The 21,328-nt window shown below is 44.0% G+C and overlaps 1 protein-coding gene across 10 annotated transcripts in view; it reads left to right on the plus strand.

Moving 5' to 3' along the window:
• Positions 1-2,244: 2,244 nt before the first annotated feature.
• The window catches only part of ppip5k1a (diphosphoinositol pentakisphosphate kinase 1a), a 171,298-nt gene continuing 152,214 nt past the window's right edge, over positions 2,245-21,328 (plus strand). For all 10 annotated transcript variants that reach the window (XM_043680429.2, XM_043680433.2, XM_043680435.2 and 7 more), the window contains exon 1: positions 2,245-2,339. The gene's annotated coding sequence lies outside the window, so the exon portion shown is untranslated. The remainder of the gene's footprint in view (positions 2,340-21,328) is intronic.

Consider the following 21,328-nt stretch of genomic DNA (forward strand, 5'->3'; position numbering starts at 1 on the left):
TCAGAGAAATAAAGTAAGCCTGGCTCAATGGTTTCCTCATATGTTAGTATTTTGTTATCTAAGCAGTCACTTGATGGTAAATATTGCTGACAAAAACATATTTTGTCAAAGGTTTTCATCCTGGAATCATTAGGATGATTTTCAAAAATTACCAGTGTAGAAGAAAAACAACATATATATTTAAAATTCAATTCCTAGGATGAGGAGTGGGTTGGCTTGACCAGCATTCATTGCCCTTCCCTAGATGTCTTTGAGAAGGTGCTGGTGATCTGTTTTCTTGAACTGTTGCAGTCTATTGTGGTGGATTTTGACCCAGAGACATAAAAAGAATGGCAATACAATTCCAAGTCAGGATGGGTGCACCTTGGAGTGGAACTTGCAGGTTATGGTGTTACCATATATCTGCTGCCCTTGGGTTATTTTAATATGCTGTAAAGAGCCTTGGCGAATTTCTGCAGTGTATCTTGCAGATGATATGCACTGCTGCTACTGAGAATTATCAGTGGAGGGAGTGAATGTTTATGAATGTGTTGCCCATCAAACGTGCCGCCTTTTCCTGGATGGTGTCAAGTTTCTTGAGAGCTATTGGAAAACTCTCTGCTGGTTGAAGTCATACCTGGCACAAAAAGAAGATAGTTGTGGTTGTTAGAAGTCAGTCTCTTCAGCTCCAGCACATCTCTACAGAGTTCCTCAGGGTAGTGTCCTAGCTCTAATCATCTTCAGCTATTTCGTCATTGATCCTCCCTCCATCACAAAGTCAGATATAGGATTATTTGCTTGTTACTGCACAAAGTTCCACACCATTCATGACTCTTCAGATACTGAAGCAGTCCATATCCAAATACAGGCAACATCCGGGTTTGGGCTGATAAGTGCCAGGCAATTACCATCTCCAACAAAATCGGATCTAAGTAATTGCCCTTTGACATTCAATTACGATCTTGGAATCCCCTACTATCAAGTTACTATTGACTGGACTGAACTAGCCATATAACTACTGTGACTACAAGAGCAGCTCTGAGGATAAGAATCCTGCAATCTTCTGTTTCCACAAAGCCTATTCACTATCTGTTGTGAATAAGGCATAAGTCAGGATTGATGGAATACTTTCCACCTATCTGGTTGAGTGCAACTCCAATAACACACAAAGGCATTAAGCAGCTGTACAGGATATTGGTTAGGCCACTTTTGGAATCCTGCATTCAATTCTGATCTCCTTGCTATAGGAAAGATGTTGCTAAACTTGAAAAGGTTCAGAAAAGACTTACAAGGATGTTGCCAAGGTTGGAGGGTCTTTTCTCTTGCATTTGACCTCCCATAACGCAGCACCTCACATGTGGATTAAACTCCGTCTGACATTTCCCTCCCTGACTTTCCAACTGATCTATATCCTGTTGTATTCTTTGAGAACCTTCTTCACTGTCCACCGTGGCTGTAGGGCCTGTTTCCATGCTGTTTGACTCTTTGACTCTGTAACTTTCATATCATATGTAAACTTATTAATCAGCCCACCTACATTTTCATCCTTATCAATAGAGGTCCCAGCGCTGATCCTTGCTGACCACCATTGGTCATAGACGTTCAGTCAGAAATACACCCCTCCACATTTACCCTTTGTTTTCAATGACCAAACTAATTTTGTACCTAACTTGCCAACTCACCATTGATTGCATGCAACTTAATCTTCTGGACCAGTCAATCATGAGGGACCTTGTCAAAAGTCATGTAGAAAACATCCACTGCCTCACCTCATCAATCGTCTTTATCACTTCCTCAACAAACTCAATAATGTTTGAGACAAGCTGACTATCCGTAATAAGTCCATTCACTTCCAAACATGAGTAAAACTTGTCCCTAAGAATCCTCTCTAATATAGTTTATAATTTTCTGGATTATCCCTGTTGCCCTTCTTAAACAGAGAAACAACATTGGCTATTCCCTAGTCTTTTCACCTATGATGCCAGGTTTGTGACTACTGTATGTGAGACTGTAGGCTAATGTTAAGTTTACGATTGTAGTTGGGGGCTGATGCCAAGTTTGTAATTGGCACTCTGGGCTGATGCCATGTCGATGGGTGCGCTTACGGACCTTCGCCACCAAGCAGCAGTGGCACTGTTTGGTCAAGTCTGGGGTGGGTCGCCGCCTCTGATTGACGGTTGACGTCACCGAGAGGCCACGCCCCTTTCCTGGCGATGCTCTCCGGCCGCGATCAGGTTTGGATGTCAACCACGCGAGAGGCAACTTCCGGTGTCAGGTTCGGTTGGCCGGGAGGTTGTTAGGGGAGTTTCCAGCTGGGGCCTAAATGCTGAGTGGAGCCAGCAACATGGAGGTTATAGAGGGTGAGTGGAACTTCACTTGAAATTAGTCTTCCCCCATCCTGTAATGAGTGCTTAAGATTAAAAACTCAAAAAATAGATTTTTTTTGATACGATGAGCAAATTTGGAAAATTAATCAACTTCCTTCTCATCGTCTTTAACTGGAATTGTTTTTATTAGAAGTAATAAGTGTTGACAGTTCTTTCACCTTGATCTGTTGATATGGTGTGAGCAATGTATCGTGATGTTACTCCTTGCGATGATGATGTTAGATTACTTGCTGTATATTGCAGTTTGCTGCAGGGTGGGTGACTTTTGACAAGCTTAGGGTTTCTGTTGTTGATATTGAAGCTTTCCCAAATTATATGTATCACTCTCTCCACGTAGAGTGGCTCAGTGGCCATTTAATCATTGAAATTGATGTTCCAACCTGATGGTAGGACAAAATACACCATTGTCTAAGTTAGATTAGATTCTCTAAAGGGTGGAAATAGGCCCTTTGGCCCAACCAGTCTACACTGACCCTCCAAAGAGTAACCCACCCAGACCCATTTCCCTCTGACTGATGCACCTAACACTATGGGCAATTTAGCATGGCCAATTCACCTGACCTGCACATCTTTGGACTGTGGGAGGAAACCAGAGCACCCAGAGGAAACCCACGCAGACACAGGAGGAAAAGGGTAAATTCCATACAGACAGTTGCCTGGGACCCTGTGCTGTGACGCAGCAGTGCTAACCACTGAACCACCGCGCAGTTGGTACTATTGCAACTTGAAGTCTCCTAGAAAGTGTAATGATTCTGTAAAATAGTTTAATAATGCTTGTGTGTGTTTATGTTTAAAGATTTGTAACTTTCTTAAAACAAAATGTGAAACTAATCTGCAACTACAAATGGTTTTGAAGCTTTAGGTGCTCTTAATACTTTTATGTTATGTTGTCTTCTGTTGAATGTTTAGTAGAGCTTACAATTGCCAGTTTCACTGCAAAAAGGAGATGGGCATAAGAACTTTGACAAAAATATGCAAGGGTCACTGGACTCAATGTTAACTCTGATTTCTCTCCACAAATGCTGCCAGACCTGCTGAGTTTCTCCAGCAATTTCTGTCTTTGGTTGATTTCCAGCATCTGCAGTTCTTTGTTTTATTGTTGTGCTACAACTGCAGTTTAGTGTTGTGAATTACTTTTGATTAAAATCCAACTCATTTCAATATCATTGCTTGGGAAATAATTTGCAGTGATAATTTGAGAAATTTTGAAGTGGTTGGTTGCTATCATGGAATCATACAGCATGGAAACCGACTCTTTGGTCTAACTGGTCCATGCCGACTAGGTTTCCCAAATAAAACCCTAGTCCCATTTTTCTGCATTTGGCTCATATTCCTCTAAATCTTTTCCATTCATTTACCTGTCCAAATGTATTTTAGGTATTATAATTGTGCCTGCATTTAATATTTCTGTGGCAGTTTATGCCATAAACTCATCACCCGCCTGTGTGGAAAAAGTTGGCCCTCTGGTTCCTTTTACGTCTCTCCCCTCTCACTTTAAACCTGTGCCCTCTAGTTTTGAACTCCAGTACACTAGGGGAAAGAATTTTGCTATTCACCTTTGCGGATGGAATTTTTTCTTTGATATCCATTGGGAAATTTGGGTAATATAACTAAAAAAGTATTTCCCTCTACTGTGATTACTATTTATTCCCAGACTTGGTCCTGTACAGCCAGCTGTTGTGATAAATTTTTACAAAACAGTATGTCAGATACCAGCAATTGCTGGTAAGCCCTTTTATAAACGAGTTGACTAAAAAACTGCTCCACAGTACACGTCTCTGATATTACATATTCACTGGTAAGACAAGGTTAATTTTGTTATTAAGCAACCTAAGTGAAGGATTAAGACCCATGCTAGTAAATGTCATCAAAATTTAAAATGTTACGCCACCTTTGCCTGTGTGTAGATGAAAATCCCCTACTATTATTAGAGTCATAGAGATGTACAGCATGGAAACAGACCCTTCGGTCCAACCCGTCCATGCCGACCAGATATCCCAACCCAATCTAGTCCCACCTGCCAGCGCCCAGCCCATATCCCTCCAAACCCTTCCTATTCATATACCCATCCAAATACCACTTAAATGTTGCAATTGTACCAGACTCCTCCACATCCACTGGCAGCTCATTCCATACACGTACCACCCTCTGTGTGAAAACGTTGCCCCTTACGATTCTTTTATATCTTTCCCCTGTCACCCTAAACCTAGGCCCTCTAGTTCTGGACTCCCTGACCCCAGGGAAAAGAATTTGTCTATTTATCCTATCCATGCCCCTCATAATTTTTAAACCTCTATAAGGTCACTCCTCAGCCTCCGATGCTCCAGGGAAAACAGCCCCAGCCTGTTCTGCCTCTTCCTGAAGGTCAGATCCTCCAACCCTGGCAACATCCTTGTAAATCTTTTCTGAACCCTTTCAAGTTTCACAACATCTTTCCGATAGGAAGGAGACCAGAATTGGATGCAATATTCCAACAGTGGCCTAACCAATGTCCTGTACAGCCACAACATGACCTTCCAACTCCTGTACTCAATACTCTGGCCAATAAAGAAAAGCATACCAAACGCTGCCTTCACTATCCTATCTACCTGCGATTCCACTTCCAAGGAGATTTGAATCTGCACTCCCAGGTCTCTTTTGTTCAGCAATACTCCCTAGGACCTTACCATTAAGTGTATAAGTCCTGGTAAGATTTGTTTTCCCAAAATGCAGCACCTCACATTTATCTGAATTAAACTCCATCTGCCACTTCTCAGCCCATTGGCCCATCTGATCAAGATCCTGTTGTAATTTGAGGTAACCCTCTTCGCTGTCCACTACACCTCCAATTTTGGTGTCATCTGCAAACTTACTAACTGTACCTCTTATGCTCGCATCTAATCATTTATGTAACTGACAAAAAGTAGAGGGCCCAGCACCGATCCTTGTGGCACTGCACTGGTCACAGGCCTCCAGTCTGAAAAACAACCCTCCATCACCACCCTCTGTCTTCTACCTTTGAGCCAGTTCTGTATCCAAATGGCTAGTTCTCCCTGTATTCCATGAGATCTAACCTTGCTGATCAGTCTCCCATAGGGAACCTTGTCGAACGCCTTACTGAAGTTGTGGTGCTTTTCTGACAAGCTCCAGTTGTTCTTCCTTTGTACTCCTAACTACTGTGTGTAAACTGTTGGGTGACCTGTAAACCGCTATCACAAATGGTTATTTAGCTTTGTCATTGCTCATCTTTATTCTTTTTTAAAATCCTATTCTTTAAAATCCTATTCATATACTGTGAGATTCGTACTCTGTATCTCCAAAGTATACAGAGTACAATCTATGTACCCCCATCCAGATATGCTGTAGCTCCTGTAGACTGGCCTCCAGCTCATAAACTGAGGTGAAGTTCCTCTAGCTACATCTACTTATTGTAGACAAGTTTGTCCTCATTACGCAGACAATCACATATCCAGCAGCTGGGACATGTCACCATACTTCCATCCTTGTGTTATAATTAGCTATTTAATTTTTAAAAAATTTTTACCTTTGTCATCAGTTTCTATACTTTTGAAGATCAGGGAAGTTCTCCCATTTATCCTTTTAAATCAGCATCACCAAAGAAGATTATGTATTCATTATCTATCTCATAGCTGCTTGTGAAAGATTATGGTATGCAAGGTAGTTGCTGTGCTTTCTAAATTATAACAGTGATAACACTTCAAGTAACCTGTTCTTAATTAACTGTGAAGTGATTTGTGAAAGATGTTATAATTGCATTTTTTTAGGTGAGTGTCTGACATCACCATATTGAAATGCAGTTGGTTTCTTATGAAATTGGTGCTTAAGGGAAATAAACTCTCAGGTCACAGTAGGGAAATGAAACTCAGTAGCGAACAGGCATGAATGTGAAGGTTCAAATGGCCTCCTTCTGTGTCATGATTAGAGTGGTGCTAGAAAAGCACAGCAGGTCAGGCAGCATCTGAGGAGCAGCAAAAGCCCTTTACCAAGAAGGCGGTTTGAGGGTGGACGTACGGGACGTAGATGAGATGCGTTGGAGGGCATCTTCAACCACGTGGAAGGCGAAATTGCGGTCTTTAAAGAAGATTAGATTCCCTACAGTGTGGGGACAAGCCCTTTGGCCGAACAAGTGCACACTGACCCTCCGAAGATTAGATTAGATTACAGTGTGGAAACAGGCCCTTCGGCCCAACAAGTCCACACCGACCCGCCGAAGCAAAACCCACCCATACCCCTACATTTACTCCTTACCTAACACTACGGGTAATTTAGTATGGCCAATTCACCTGACCCTGCACATCTTTGGACTGTGGGAGGAAACTGGAGCACCCGGAGGAAACCCACGCAGACACGGGGAGAACGTGCAAACTCCACACAGTCAGTCGCCTGAGGCGGGAATTGAACCCGGGTCTCTGGCGCTGTGAGGCAGCAGTGCTAACCACCGTGCCGCCCAAAGAGTAATCCACCCAGACCAATTTCCCCCTGACTAACCTAACACTATGGGCAATTTAGCATGGCCAATTCACCTAACCTGCACATCTTTTGGTTGTGGGGGGGAAACCAGAACACCTGGAGGAAACCCATGCACACACGGGGAAATGTGCAAACTCCATACAGACAGTTGTCCTGAGGCTGGAATCAAACCTGGGTCCCTGGTGTTGTGAGGCAGCAGTGCTAACCATTGAGCCATTGCGCCGCCCCTCCGGAAGGAGGCCATCTGATGTGTTCTGTGGTGGAACTGGTCCTCCTGGGAGCATATGCAGCGGAGGTGGAGGAATTGGGAATACAGGATAGCATTTTTGCGGAGTTGGTGGGTTTGTAGAAAATGTCGGTGTTGAGTCCGTCATCGTTGATGGAGATGGAGAGGTCCAGGAAGAGGAGGGAGGTATCAGAGATGGTCCAGGTGAATTTAAGATTGGGGTGGAATGTGTTGGTGAAGTTGATGAACTGTTCAACCTCCTCATGGCAGTACAAGGTGGTGCTGATGCAGTCATGAATGTAGCGGAGGAAAAGGTGGGGTGTGGTACCGGTGTAACTCCAGAGGATGGATTGCTCTATGTTGCCGACAAAGAGACAGGTATAGCTGGGGCCCATGTGGGTGGCCATGGCTACCCCTTTCATCTGGAGGAGGTGGGAGGATTCGAAGGAGAGATTGTTGAAGGTGAGGACCAGTTCAGCCAAACAAATGAAAGTGTCAGTGGAAGGGTACTGTTGGGGATGTCGGGAGAGGAAGAAACGGAGGGTTTGGAGACCCTGGTCATGGCGGATGGAGGTGTAGAGGGACTGGATGTCCATGGTGAAGATGAGGCATTGGGGGCCAGGGAAACGGAAGTCTTGGAAGAGGTGGAGTGCGTGGGTGGTGTCCCGAATATATGTGGGGAGTTCCTGGACAAGGGGGGAATAGGATAGTATCAAAGTAGGCGGAGATGAATTTGGTGCGGCAGGAGCAGGGTGAGACAATGGGTCAGCTGGGGTAGTCAGGCTTGTGGATGTTGATTAGGAGGTAGAATCGGGTGGTGTGGGGTTTCTGAACTATGAGGTTGGAAGTTTTGGGTGGGAGTTCCCCTGAGGTAATGAGGTTGTGAATGGTCTGGGAGATGATAGTTGGTGATGAGATGTTGAGATCATGGTCGAGGGAGTGGTAGGAGAGATGTCTTCGAGTTGGTGCCTAGCGTCAGCGGTGTAGAGGCCAGTGCACCACTACACTGCACTACACAACCACCACTGCACCCCCTTTGTCCACTGGTTTGATGGTGTGGTTGGGATTGGAGCAAAGGGAGTGGAGGACTGCATGTTGTGAGGGTGAGATGTTAGAGTGGGGGAGGGGGGAGACAGGTTGAGGCAGTTAATGTCTCGGCAGTTGGAAATAAAGAGGTTGAGGGTGGGTAATAGACTGGCATGGGGTGTCCAGGTGGATGGAGTGTGTTGGAGGCCGGCAAAGGGATCCTTGGAAGGTGGGTGGGAGGCAGCGGAAGAAGTGTTTGACGTCACAATGCGTATTGAATTTGTTGATGTGTGGAGGGAGGGGGATGAAGGTAAGGCCTTAGCGGACTGATCGTTCTTCCTCAGGGAGGAGGAGGTCTGGAGGTCCTTCTGTGTCATGAAGACTCCATGTACACCACTATAATCTGTCTTGAAGCATGATTTGGAGATGCCGATGTTAGACTGGGGTGTACAAAGTTAAAAGTCACGCAACACCAGGTTATAGTCCACAGGTTTTAACTTTGTACACCCCAGTCCAGCACCGGCATCTCCAAACCATGACTACCATCAACACCACTAACTGCTGGCTTAAAGTGGAGAGGTTAAACCTGTTGGACTATAACCTGGTGTTGTGTGACTTTTAACTTTGTCTTGAAGCAGTTCATGTATTGAACGATATGACCTGTTTAAAATGAATTTGGTGAAGGTTAACCTGTTAATGCTTGGTGCAGTTCCATAATACTGTGAAAATAGTTCTCAACTCAGTGAATTCTAAAATAAAAAAAATTTAGCCAGCGAGGGTGAGGGTTATTTAATTATTAATGCAGATATTTTAAAATCTGTATATTTTATCAGTAGCATCCTGACCTGTATACTGCAGTTTTTACAATCTCGACGTGTGTATTTTTTAAAATTAAATTTACAGTTGCTACAGCAGAATATAAAGCAGACTGCTTTTTTTCCATTAAACTCCTGTCCAACTCATGGCTGTAGGAATACAGAGTTATCGATGCAATGTGTGTAACCTTAACTTTCAGTCAAAAGCACAGACTGGATTTCAGCTTTACGTGCCATACAGTTGGATTTGACTCATTCAGACAAACGTCAGGCAAACCCAGTTGTGGGAAAGTCTGGATATTAATGTTTTAAATATCTACTAGTACATTGTTAAATGTTACTATCTAATTTTAGGTCAAGACAAAATGTTCATTCTAAATGATTTTTGTGCTAATTCAAGTGAGTGTTAGTGCTATGATTTGAAGTCGTTTCCACTTTGGGTATCTCATGTCAACAACAAGTGTTCCAAATTAATTAATAACTGTTAGACACAGATAAAGTTCCCTTTCATTTCATATCAAACGCTCTTAGGTTAGGTACAGTAGGATTATTTGCTAAATAATGCTTCCTTGACACTGACCTATCAAACACTACCAGAGTGTAAAATACTTTAAGAATCACATTATCTGTATATTTTCCCATCAAGCATGGGAAGGACAGATAAATAGTTTCAAACTCCTTCTATACTGTCTCCATCAAACACACTTAATGTAGATGCAGTGATTTAGATAAGAAATAAGGCTGTCTCCTAAGGAGTTTTGCAATTCAAGGTCAAAGGAATATTAAGGTTATGCGATATTCTGATATTTTCATCCCTTGTTCCTCAGAAATTGTAAACACTCACCAAGTTTATGTGAAAGATGGTTTGTATGTTATTCAGAGCATAGAAACTGGTTAATTGGCCCAAGCAGTCTATTTCCACATTCCTCCTATGACCCTACTGCATCTAACTCAACCATAGAGTTTTTACAGCATGGGCAGAGTTCTTTTGGTCCATCATGTCTGCATTGGTCATCAAAAATCCATCTTTTCTCATCGCGTTTCCTAGTATTCTTTCATAGCCTTGTATTCGTTTGCATTTCAATTGTTCATCTTTGTTCTTAAATGTTTTGAGGGTTCCTGTCTTTACCATCCTTTTAGACAGTGTAGATACCCACAATCCTTTGAAAGAAAAGTATTTTCCTTAAATCCCTTCTAAACCTCCTGCTCCTTAACTTAAAACTGTGCGCACCCAGTTATCGATTCCTGAACTAAGAGGAAAGGTTAACACCTGTCCATCCTGTCTATACCCCTCAGAAAATTGTACATCCCAAACTGATCCCTTTGGTGCCAGCCTTCTCTGCTCTAAGTAAAACAACTCAAGCCTATCTAGTCTGTCTTCATAACAGAATTGTTCCAACGCAGGTAATATCCTGGTGCACCCTTATGTACACACTCTAGTGCAATTACAACCTTCCTATTGTGCAGTGACCAGAACTGCATATAGTGCTCCAGCTGTGACCTAATTCATGTTGTATACAGTTTCCTTGCTCTTGTATTCATTGCCTTGACTAATAAAGGCAAGTATCTCAACTGACTTCTTTATCACCTTATCTATCTTCCCTGTTGCCTTCAAGGTCTTTGATCTTGAGGGGCTTCTGATCCTCCGTACCTCCTCGGGTCCTACCATTCTACATGTACTCCCTTACCTGTTAGTGCTCCCCATATTATTCCTTTCTAGTTTCCCTCCTGCTTGCGTTAGATGGACCCTGCTCACGTTATGCACTATATGAAAGTTAAAGGCATTGAATATATGGCACAGAAACTGATCATTCAGCTTAACTAGTCTGTGCTGATATTAAGTTCAGGCGATCGTTCCTATTCCCTTATCACTCATGAATTTGCTAAGTTTCCTTTTGAAAGTATCTAAATGTTTTGCCTCAATCATTTCCAGTGGGAATAATTTCCAGATTCTCCTCCTCCTCATTTTCCTGTTGACTTATTAGTAAATAACTTGAATTTATGTTATCTAATTTTTGATTTTTGCAAAATTGGAAATATCTAGGTTCACATTCATTCTTTCCAAATCCTTCATCCTTTTAAAGATCTTGATCATGTCACCTCTTCGTCATTGCCTTTCTAATGAGAGTCCCCAATTTGCTCAATCATTCTCAATGGCAATAATCTCTGCTTCCACAGTGCCAAATGTGGCACTGGTGAACTACGCAGCAATTCACAACATGCAGCTGTTCACGTTATATATTAATGATCTGGATGAAGGGACTGGGGGCATTCTATCGATGTTTGCCGTTGATACGAAGTTAGGTGGGCAGGCAGGCAGTACTGAGGAGGTGGGGAGGCTGCAGAAGGATCTAGACAGTTTGGGAGAGTGGTCCAGGAAATGGCTGATGGAATTCAATGTGAGCAAATGCGAGGTCTTGCACTTTGGAAAAAAGAATACAAGCATGGACTACTTTCTAAACGGTGAGAAAATTCATAAAGCCAAGTACAAAGGGATCTAGGAATGCTAGTTGAGGATTCTCTAAAAGTAAACATGCAGGTTGAATCCGTGATTAAGAAGGCGAATGCAATGTTGTCATTTATCTCGAGAGTTGGAATATAAAAGCAACGATGTGCTACTGAGACTTTATAAAGCTCTGGTTAGGCCCCACTTGGAGTACTGTGTCCAGTTTTGGGCCCCACACCTCAGGAAGGACATACTGGCACTGGAGCGTGTCTAGCGGAGATTCACATGGATGATCCCTGAAATGGTAGGTCTAACATACGAGGAACGGCTGAGGATCCTGGGATTGTATTTATTGGCGTTTAGAAGGTTAAGGGGAGATCTAATAGAAACTTACAAGATAATACATGCCTTGGAAAGGGTGGATGCTAGGAAATTGTTTCCATTAGGAGAGGAGACTAGGACCCGTGGGCACAGCCTTAGAATTAGAGGGGGTCAATTCAGAACAGAAATGCGGAGACATTTCTGGAATTCATTGCCGCGGAGTGCAGTGGAGGCCATGACGCTAAATGTCTTCAAGGCAGAGATTGATAAATTCTTGATGTCACAAGGAATTAAGGGCTACAGGGAGAATGCGGGTAAATGGAGTTGAAATGCCCATCAGCCATGATTAAATGGCGGAGTGGACTCGATGGGCTGAATGGCCTTACTTCCACTCCTATGTCTTATGATACCCAGAGAAATATTAACCTCTGCGACTGTGGAAATGTCAGTCAACCCTTGCATATTCCCAGCTACACCCAGTAGCAAGGGAATTGTACACTTTCCGTCAGCTGGTTTTGTATGAATACATTAGAAGGAATTTAAATCCATATTCCTGTTGTTAATATGTGATATGATGTATCCAGAGCCTAGAGAATAAGTTGCGAGAGTTTTGCACTGTTTCTTTAGATTTTTGCAATCCAGTATTCTTTTGGAGGCTGTTGCACTTTGGTATTTGTTTTTAATTGGCTTTGGGTGTAAAATCATTAAGAACCAGTACAGTATCTGGATCTCAGAAACCTAGGGTAGATACTCTTTGCTTTTTAATCAACGTTTCTTTGAAGATCCCTTTAAGTGGAGGGCACACTTTAAAATGTTTTTGAGTAAGTGTTTGTAAATGTCAAGTATAACTTTGTTATAGGTAAACTCTGCCTTTTTCAGTATTCTGTATGTATCTATCAGGATATGTTTAATATCAGCCGAATAATTGTATTTGTTTCTTAAAGAGGTTTGCACTTGTAGACTGGAACCTTGCAGATGCAAGGGGATTTCTGCTGTTTGTGGCAGATCTGGTGAGAGGCACCACCTGCCTCGTTTAGGGGAGTCCCACAACATCTTGGGGTATTCAGGGTGGCAACCTTCTCCTGGGATCAAGGACACCAGGGGGAAGGCCTGTCTGCCAAGAGCAGTTGGCCACACCTGGGTGCTGGCAGTCCTGGCAGCCAGGGAAAGTGATGGCAGCTGCTGGTACAACAATTAGGACAAAATGACTTAGACAAGAGATAGGCACAGGTGAGGAATGGGGAGTTAATAGTAAGGGCAGGAAAGTGACTTCAGCTACCCCTTGCATCCCAGGTTCCTCAATCAGGCCCTGAGTGCCTTTCAAATGAGGGACCTCCTATGAGAGGCTGTATGCAAAACTGATAAGGTTTGCCTGTTAAGCTCCCCATCTTGTGAGCCTCCCCACTTCTGGGTTAATACTAGCAGGGACAGGATGAACTGTTTATGTGGGCATTAGCTGCCCATTTAAGGGCTTCAGTTGGTGTTGGAGTAGGATGACCATCCACTGACATTCCCACCACAGACATTGGGATGGAGGTGGGAAAGGAGGATTAAGTTTCTCCTTACTTTGCTACCGAATGTGTGTAAGCAGGGAACAAGATTCTACCCACACTATGCCTTTCAGCACCTCAGTATGTCCCACAGTCTGTCAATACAATTTTACAATCAATACAGTACTTTTCGAAATGTTGCAATTTAGAAAACGTGGCAGCTAATTTTTAATTGGCTAGCTCCCGCAAATAGCAGACGACCAGTTTGTCTTGGTGACATTACATAAGGTGTAACTATTGGTAAAGGCAATGGGCAAGAACTCCTCTTTGATTCAAAACAGTGGTGTGCTGAGGGCAGACAGGGCCTTGATTTAACATAGGACACTAATCTTAAAGAATGCACCTCCAACAGCACAGCATAGTGCCCCTTCAATATGGTTCAGTAGCATTCATTGTGATTCATCTCCAGCATCTTGAGTGGAACTTTAACTCACTTGACCTTCTGACTTAGCTGCCAGTCTGCTACTAACTGAACCAAGGCTGACACTTGATGCTGAAGTCACCACAACCCGATGTAATGAGCTGGATAGATGATTGAGCTTTTTCTGATGCTGTTGAAAAGTGACAATTACATGCAAAAAGACTTCCACATTAATAATTATCCCATTCTAGAATGATTGCAGATTGTGCGTCTTCGCCGCAATTAAAAACAACATCCAAAATGGCTGAGGTCTTCAGCAATCGAGCAATACATGGAACATAAAGCGTTAAAAGTTCCGTTAGAGTATTAAGTTGAACAGCTGTCATACTTTAGCTGGATAGTCATCTGCAGCTTATGGTATTGTGTTACAAGTGCTTAGGCATAACTGTTCCAGCATGGATGTCTGTGAGTACCAGAAACCAAAGTTTTAGCTAATTGAAAAATGAAAGTTGTTAAATATCCCTAGAATTTGAATGTAACAAGGTGAAACTTGTATTGTGATTGTGACTGTAATTAAGAGTGTTAGATTTCAATTTCAAAATCACTAGTAGATTTTCTGCTGATCTGTTGACAAGGCAGACAGCTTAATCTACTTGTTGTCCTACTTGGTTTGTTGAGAAAACTGCCTTTGGTACTGTGGTAGTTTAATCAAGAGAAAACAAAAATAAGTAACTATATAGCAATCATGGTTCACAATGCACTGAGACGCCTTTTCACCGTGTACTTGAACTTTGTAATTGAGTGGCATCTAGCAGTGAAATTCAAAGCAGTACACAACTCCGACCTGGGGTTTTAGAGATAAGAGAGTTGAGACAGGGATTTGACGAGCTGTACAATTTGGAGGTGCTAGGAAAGAGTTTGAGTAGAAAAAGCCACACAGATAAAAGAGGAAAAACTCACTGTCCTTTGTTTAAATGTATATGTCTGCCATGCGTCACCTAAGGATCACTGCTAGCTCACTCTTTATCATGATAGCATTGATGCCGAAATAGAGTAAAACTGTGTTAACCTTTAATCATAATTCACTAACTAAATTATCTTTTGAGGAGATTTTGTCAGTGAAGTTTCTTTCGCTTCCTTAAACTTGTTAAACCCACTATTTCAGCTTCTCCTATTTTACTTGGGAATTATCCTTCTGCACCTCATCCTGTCAGTCTCATATGTAATCTTGCTATTCTTAACTGTCTTGCTACCACATACTTCGATCTGGTCTTAGGCCTTCCTCCTCTTCTACATGGCAGTACTACCTCCATTATTTACCTCACTACGTTTCTTCTCTAACTCTAACAGATGACCATAGCATTTCAGTTTTTTGGTTACTTACTTCTTCAGTACTTCATGAACCTCCCTGACTCTCTTGATGTTCTTGTTAGTCCATACATCCATCTCAGTATTTGCATCTCTTTACTATCCGCTCATTGTTTCTCTCCTTGATGTTACTTAGATTTCTGCAACACATATCAACGCTAACATCACAACTATTTTGTAGGTTCTTTCATTTAAGCTCACAAAACCTACTATATTAAACTTTAATGGCAAAGTTCTAAAAGTTCAGTTTCACTGCATTTTGTCACATTGATTGAGCCTATCTGTACAAGCTTGTGTGCAGAATAATGGAACAGAATTAGATTGCCTTTCGGGCCCTGCCTCGGTGGGAGTGCACTAGGAATCAACACCAGCTATTCCCAGTCATCACAAAAGTTAAAGATTTTTAGAAAGTATACAGATTTTGCCAATTTACCTGTCTGTTGGACCCAACTTGACAGAAAACATAGGCAGATTTCTGTACTTGTCAAAAATTTCAGACTATTCCAGGTAATTAGACTGTAGATACAGATAAACAACTACGAACAGCTGGCATATAACTCTACTAATTAAACTCTATTCTGCATAGAAACTCCCCTGTATACACACGGGGGAAAAAAAATGGGTGTTATGGACAGAGGGAAAGGCCGGAAGGACACTTTAGAGATTCTTGTTCACAGGGTTGCTAATATGGTTCTTACAATTCTTGGGTTGGTCAGCATGCTGCTTTGTGGTCTTCCTTCTCTGGAGACTCTCATGGTTTGCAACAGACACAGGATGTCTGGCTCACTTTTATAAAAGGTCTCAACTGCAACATACAGCAATTGCTGAAGGAACAAAGTGGTTTTCTTCAGGCTTAAAGTGCCTTTTACTGCAGAAAATGAGAGACCTCCTGAGCTGGTGGAGATCTGATGGATTCTCCATAACTTGTTCATAGCCCCATGGTATTCAACTACCTGAGAAGCCATCACATATTTATTGGCAGGCAGAAGGCCTTTGCTGCTGTTAGCTGGTTTCTGGTCCACTAACCATTAGTCACTTGGAACCAACTAAAGCTCCATCTGTACACAAACCTTTGACACCAGTTTGCCTGCAACCAACTTCAGCCCCAGCTGAGTAAAAGGAGCTCACATTCAGCATCAGATTATTTCCAAAGCTTGCAGCAATCCTCGAGAAAGCCTTTGTTTTTAAAAACATAGTTGTGGGCTGAAATTAGAAAACTAAAAATACAGGAAAATAAAAAGACACAGTCTTTACACATTTTTAGTAAAATACAGAATATGGAGTGGAGAAAATTGACTGAGCTCACCTAATGGTTCCTTGTGTAAATACACCCCCGACATTGTGCTGACCATCCTATTTAGGAGGGTTCTAGGCCATTTAACATTTGTATTCTAGTGAAAACATAGTTGTCATGGCCTGCATATATGGTGCCTTTCTGTACTTTGGAAAAGTTTCTTCTTTGACAACTGGGATAGGGGGTAAAGCAAAACCTAAATATGTTAGTTGATTCCCCTGAGATCATAAGACATAGGAGTGGAAGTAAGGCCCATCAAGTCCACTCCGCCATACAATCATGGCTAATGGGCATTTCAATTCCACTTACTCTCCCTATAGCCCTTAATTCCTTGTGAGATCAAGAATTTATCAATCTCTGCCTTGAAGACATTTAAAATCCCGGCCTCCACTGCGCTCTGTGGCAATGAATTCCACAGGCCCACCATTCTCTGGCTGAAGAAATGTCTCCTCATTTCTGTTCTAAATTGACTCCATCTAGTTCTAAGGCTGTGCCCATGCGTTCCAATCTCCCTGCCTAACAGAAACAAGTTCCCAGTGTCCACCCTTTCTAAGTCATGTATTATCTTGTAAGTTTCTATTAGATCTCCCATCCACCTTCTAAACTCTTAATGAATACAATCCCAGGATCCTCAACCGTTCATCATATGTTAGGCCTACCATTCCAGGGATTATCCGTGTGAATCTCCGCTGGGCACACTGCAGTGTCAGTATGTCCTTCCTGAGGTGCAGGGCCCAAAATTGGACACAGAATTCTAAATGGGGCCTAACTAGAGCTTTATAAAGTCTCAGTAGCATAAGACTGCTTTTATATTCCAACCCTCTTGAGATAAATGACAGCATTACATTTACTTTCTTAACCAGAGACTCAACCTATAGAGAATCCTGGACTAGCACTCCCAGATCCCTTTGTACTTTGGCTTTATGAATTTTCTCACCGTTTAGAAAATAGTCCACGCCTGTATTCTTTTTTCCAAAGTGCATTTGCTCACGTTGAATTTCATCGGCCATTTCCTGGACCACTCTCGTAAACTGTCTAAATCTTTCTGCAGCCTCCCCACCAAATACCTGCCTCAGAAGTACCTGCCTGTCTGCCTAACTTGGTATCATCGGCGAACTTCGCCAGAATACCCCCAATCCCTTCATCCAGGGTTGCTGAAATCATTAATGTGATTCAGCCGTATTGTTAGAAGGCGTCAGGTTCTGGTGTTGTGATTTTCTGAGTGATCTGATCTCTGAAAGTTTGACAGTTGTGGAGTACATGTAATCTGAGTATCCGTGTGTCTAGGACAAAAGTATCCGCTTGTTTCTTCTTATTCTGGATTAGTGGTGCTGGAAGAGCACAGCAGTTCAGGCAGCATCCGAGGAGAAGTAAAATCGACGTTTCGGGCAAAAGCCCTTCATCAGGAATACAGGCAGAGAGCCTGAAGCGTGGAGAGATAAGTGAGAGGAGGGTGGGGGTGGGGAGAAGGTAGCATAGAGTACAATAGGTGAGTGGGGTAGGGGATGAAGGTGATAGGTCGGGGGGAGGGGAGGGTGGAGTGGATAGGTGGAAAAGAAGATAGGCAGGCAGGACAAGTCATGGGGACAGTGCTGAGCTGGAAGTTGGGAACTGCGGTGAGGTGGGGAAGGGGAAATGAGGAAACTGTTGAAAGTCCACATTGATGCCCTGGGGTTGAAGTGTTCCGACAGAAGATGAGGCGTTCTTCCTCCAGGCGTCTGGTGGTGAGGGAGCGGCGGTGAAGGAGGCCCAGGACCTCCATGTCCTCGACAGAGTGGGAGGGAGAGTTGAAAATTTGGGCCACAGGGCAGTGTGGTTGATTGGTGTGGGTATCCCGGAGATGTTCCCTAAAGCGCTCTGCTAGGAGGTGTCCAGTCTCCCCAATGTAGAGGAGACCACATCGGGAACAACGGATTCAATAAATGGATGTGCAGGTAAAACTTTAATGGATGTGGAAGGCTCCTTTAGGGCCTTGGATGGAGGTGAGGGAGGAGGTGTGGGCACAGGTTTTGCAATTCCTGTGGTGGCAGGGGAAGGTGCCAGGATGGGATGGTGAGTTGAAGGGGGGCATGGACCTGACCATGTAGTCACGGAGGGAACGGTCTTTGCGGAAGGCGGAGAGGGCTGGGGAGGGAAATACATCCCTGGTGGTGGGGTCTGTTTGGAGGTGGCGGAAATGTCGGCGGATGATTTGGTTCATGCGAAGGTTGGTAGAGTGGAAGGTGAGCTCCAGGGGCATTCTGTCCTTGTTACGGTTGGAGGGGTGGGGTCTGAGGGCAGAGGGCGGGGTGTGGACGCGATGCGTTGGAGGGCATCTTTAACCACGTGGGAAGGGAAATTGCGGTCTCTAAAGAAGGAGGCCATCTGGTGTGTTCTGTGGTGGAACTGGTCCTCCTGGGAGCAGATACGGCGGAGGCAGAGGAATTGAGAATATGGGATGGCATTTTTGCAGGAGGTGGGGTGGGAAGAGGTGTAATCCAGGTAGCTGTGGGAGTCGGTGGGTTTGTAAAAAATGTCGGTATCAAGTCAGTCGTCATTAATGGAGATGGAGAGGTCTAGGAAGGGGAGGGAGGTGTCAGAGATGGTCCAGGTAAATTTAGTGTCAGGGTGGAATGTGTTGGTGAAGTTGATGAATTGCTCAACCTCCTCGCAAGAGCACAAGGTGGCGCCAATGCAGTCATCAATGTAGTGGAGGAAGAGGTGGAGAGTCGTGCCGGTGTAACTACAGAAGATGGACTGTTCTACATAGCCAACAAAGAGACAGGCATAGCTGGGGCCCATACGGATGCCCACGGCTACCCCTTTGGTCTGGAGGAAGTGGGAGGATTCTAAGGAGAAATTGTTAAGGGCGAGGACCAGTTCGGCCAAACAAATGAGAGTGTCGGTGGAAGGGTACTGTTGGGGACGTCTGGAGAGGAAGAAACGGAGGGCTTGGAGGCCCTGGTCATGGCGGATGGAGGTGTAGAGGGATTGGATATCCATGGTGAAGATGAGGCGTTGGGGGCCGGGGAAACGGAAGTCTTGGAGGAGGTGGAGGGCATGGGTGGTGTCTCGAATGTATGTGGGGAGTTCCTGGACTAGAGGGGATAGGACAGTGTCGAGGTAGGTAGAAATGAGTTCAGTGGGGCAGGAGCATGCTGAGACACTGGGTCGGCCATGGTGGTCACGATTGTGGATCTTTTGAAGGAGGGAGAACCGGGCAGTGCGGGGTTCCTGGACTGAGGTTGGAAGCTATGGGTGGGAGATCTCCTGAGGTGATGAGGTTCTGTATGGTCTGGGAGATGATGGCTTGGTGATGGGGGGGTGGGGTCATTGTCGAGGGGGCGGTAGGAAGAGGTGTCCTCGAGTTGGCGTTTGGCTTCAGCAGTGTAGCGGTCAGTGCGCCAGACTACCACTGCGGCCCTTTTATCTGCAGGCTCGATGGTGAGGTCGGGATTGGAGCAGAGGGATTGGAGGGCTGCGAGTTGTGAGGGTGAGAGGTTGGAGTGGGGGAGGGGAGTAGACAGGTTGAGGCGGTTAATGTCCCAACGGCAGTTGGAAATGAAGAAGTCGAAGGCAGGTAATAGGCCAGCATGGGGTGTCCAGATGGATGCAGTGTATTGGAGGTGGGTGAAGGGTTCCTCGGAAGGTGGGCGGGAGTCCTGATTGTGAAAGTAAGCACGGAGGCAGTGTTTGACGTCACAGCGTGTATTAAATTCATTGATGCGTGGACGGAGGGGGATGAAGGTGAGTCCTTTGTTGAGGACTGATCATTTGTCCTCAGTGAGGGGAAGGTCTGGCGGGATGGTGAAAACTCAGCAGGGCTGGGAGCTGGGATCTGGTGTGGGTGTGGAGCTGGGAGTGGGGGTGGAACCGGTAACTGGAGTAGGTGGTGGTGGTGGGGGAATGAGGGTGGAGTCATGAGCAGGGGTGGTGTTCCCCTCTTCTTATGTCAACACCAACTTGCATTTATGTGGTACTTTTGATATTGGAATGCTTTGCTCAGTCCTTCACCAGAGAGTTATCAAGCAAAATTTGATCTGGGGCCATATCCTGAAGAAGGGCTTATGCCCGAAACGTCGATTCTCCTGTTCCTTGGATGCTGCCTGACCTGCTGCGCTTTTCCAGCAGCACATTTTCAGCTCTGATCTCCAGCATCTGCAATCCTCACTTTCTCCCCGTATACAGAGATATTAGGACTGGTGATCAAAGCTTGGTAGAAGAAAGAGTTTTAAGGAGCATCTTTAAAAATGGAATGAAAGAGAGGTAGAGATGGAATTTCAGAGCCTTGGGACGAGGAGCTGAAGGCACAGTGACAGTGATGGAGAAACTAAAATAAGGATTGTACATAACACTAGAATGGAAAGATCATACTGATCTTAATGGGTTGTACTGATGGAGGAGACTGTGGAGATGGGGAGGAGCAATACCATGAAGTTGAAAAGCAGGATGAGAATTTTAAACGTTAGTCTGGACTAGGAGCCAATATAGTTAAACAAGGAAACAGGTGGGTTAGGACATGAGCATCCTAAAGTTTTTGGAAGGTGGAAAAAAAACAGAACTTTGGTCTGCAGTTTGAAACATTCTGTCAAAAGATCACAGACCTGAAATTATAACACTCTCAGATATTGTCAGACCTGCTGAGTTTTTACAGTAATTTCTCTCTTTTTGTTTCAGATTTCCAACATCTGCAGTATTTTGTTCTTTCACCTTGGAATAATCTAGAGGTGAAAAAGGCACAGATAAGGGTGTTAGGTTCTTTTTTCCTGAGGTTCTTATACACTTGATGCAGACACTACACACCAATGTTTGTGAACAAGCAACCAAATGTATTAAACACAATAAAGTACAGGCTATCTGGAGGAACCTTTAACACACACCTCGCAGAGCTTACAGTGTCATGGCAAAAAGCTGTCTCTGAACAAAGGAAACGGTTAAAGTTTTATTAAAGCTTGTACAGGCTAAGTGACCCTCCTCTGACACCCCCCCCCCCCTTGCAGGCATGCAAGTTTGTCAGAGCGAGGGACTCAATTAAGAAAACATCATTCTCTTTATACAGGTCAGTTGCAATGCTTACAGATACTCTGGCAACTCCCCCACAGTCGC

Source organism: Chiloscyllium plagiosum, unplaced genomic scaffold (genome assembly GCF_037043375.1).
Source record: "Chiloscyllium plagiosum isolate Xiang-an unplaced genomic scaffold, Cpla_swu_hap1 HiC_scaffold_42, whole genome shotgun sequence".
NCBI classification, from domain to species: Eukaryota; Metazoa; Chordata; class Chondrichthyes; order Orectolobiformes; family Hemiscylliidae; genus Chiloscyllium; species Chiloscyllium plagiosum.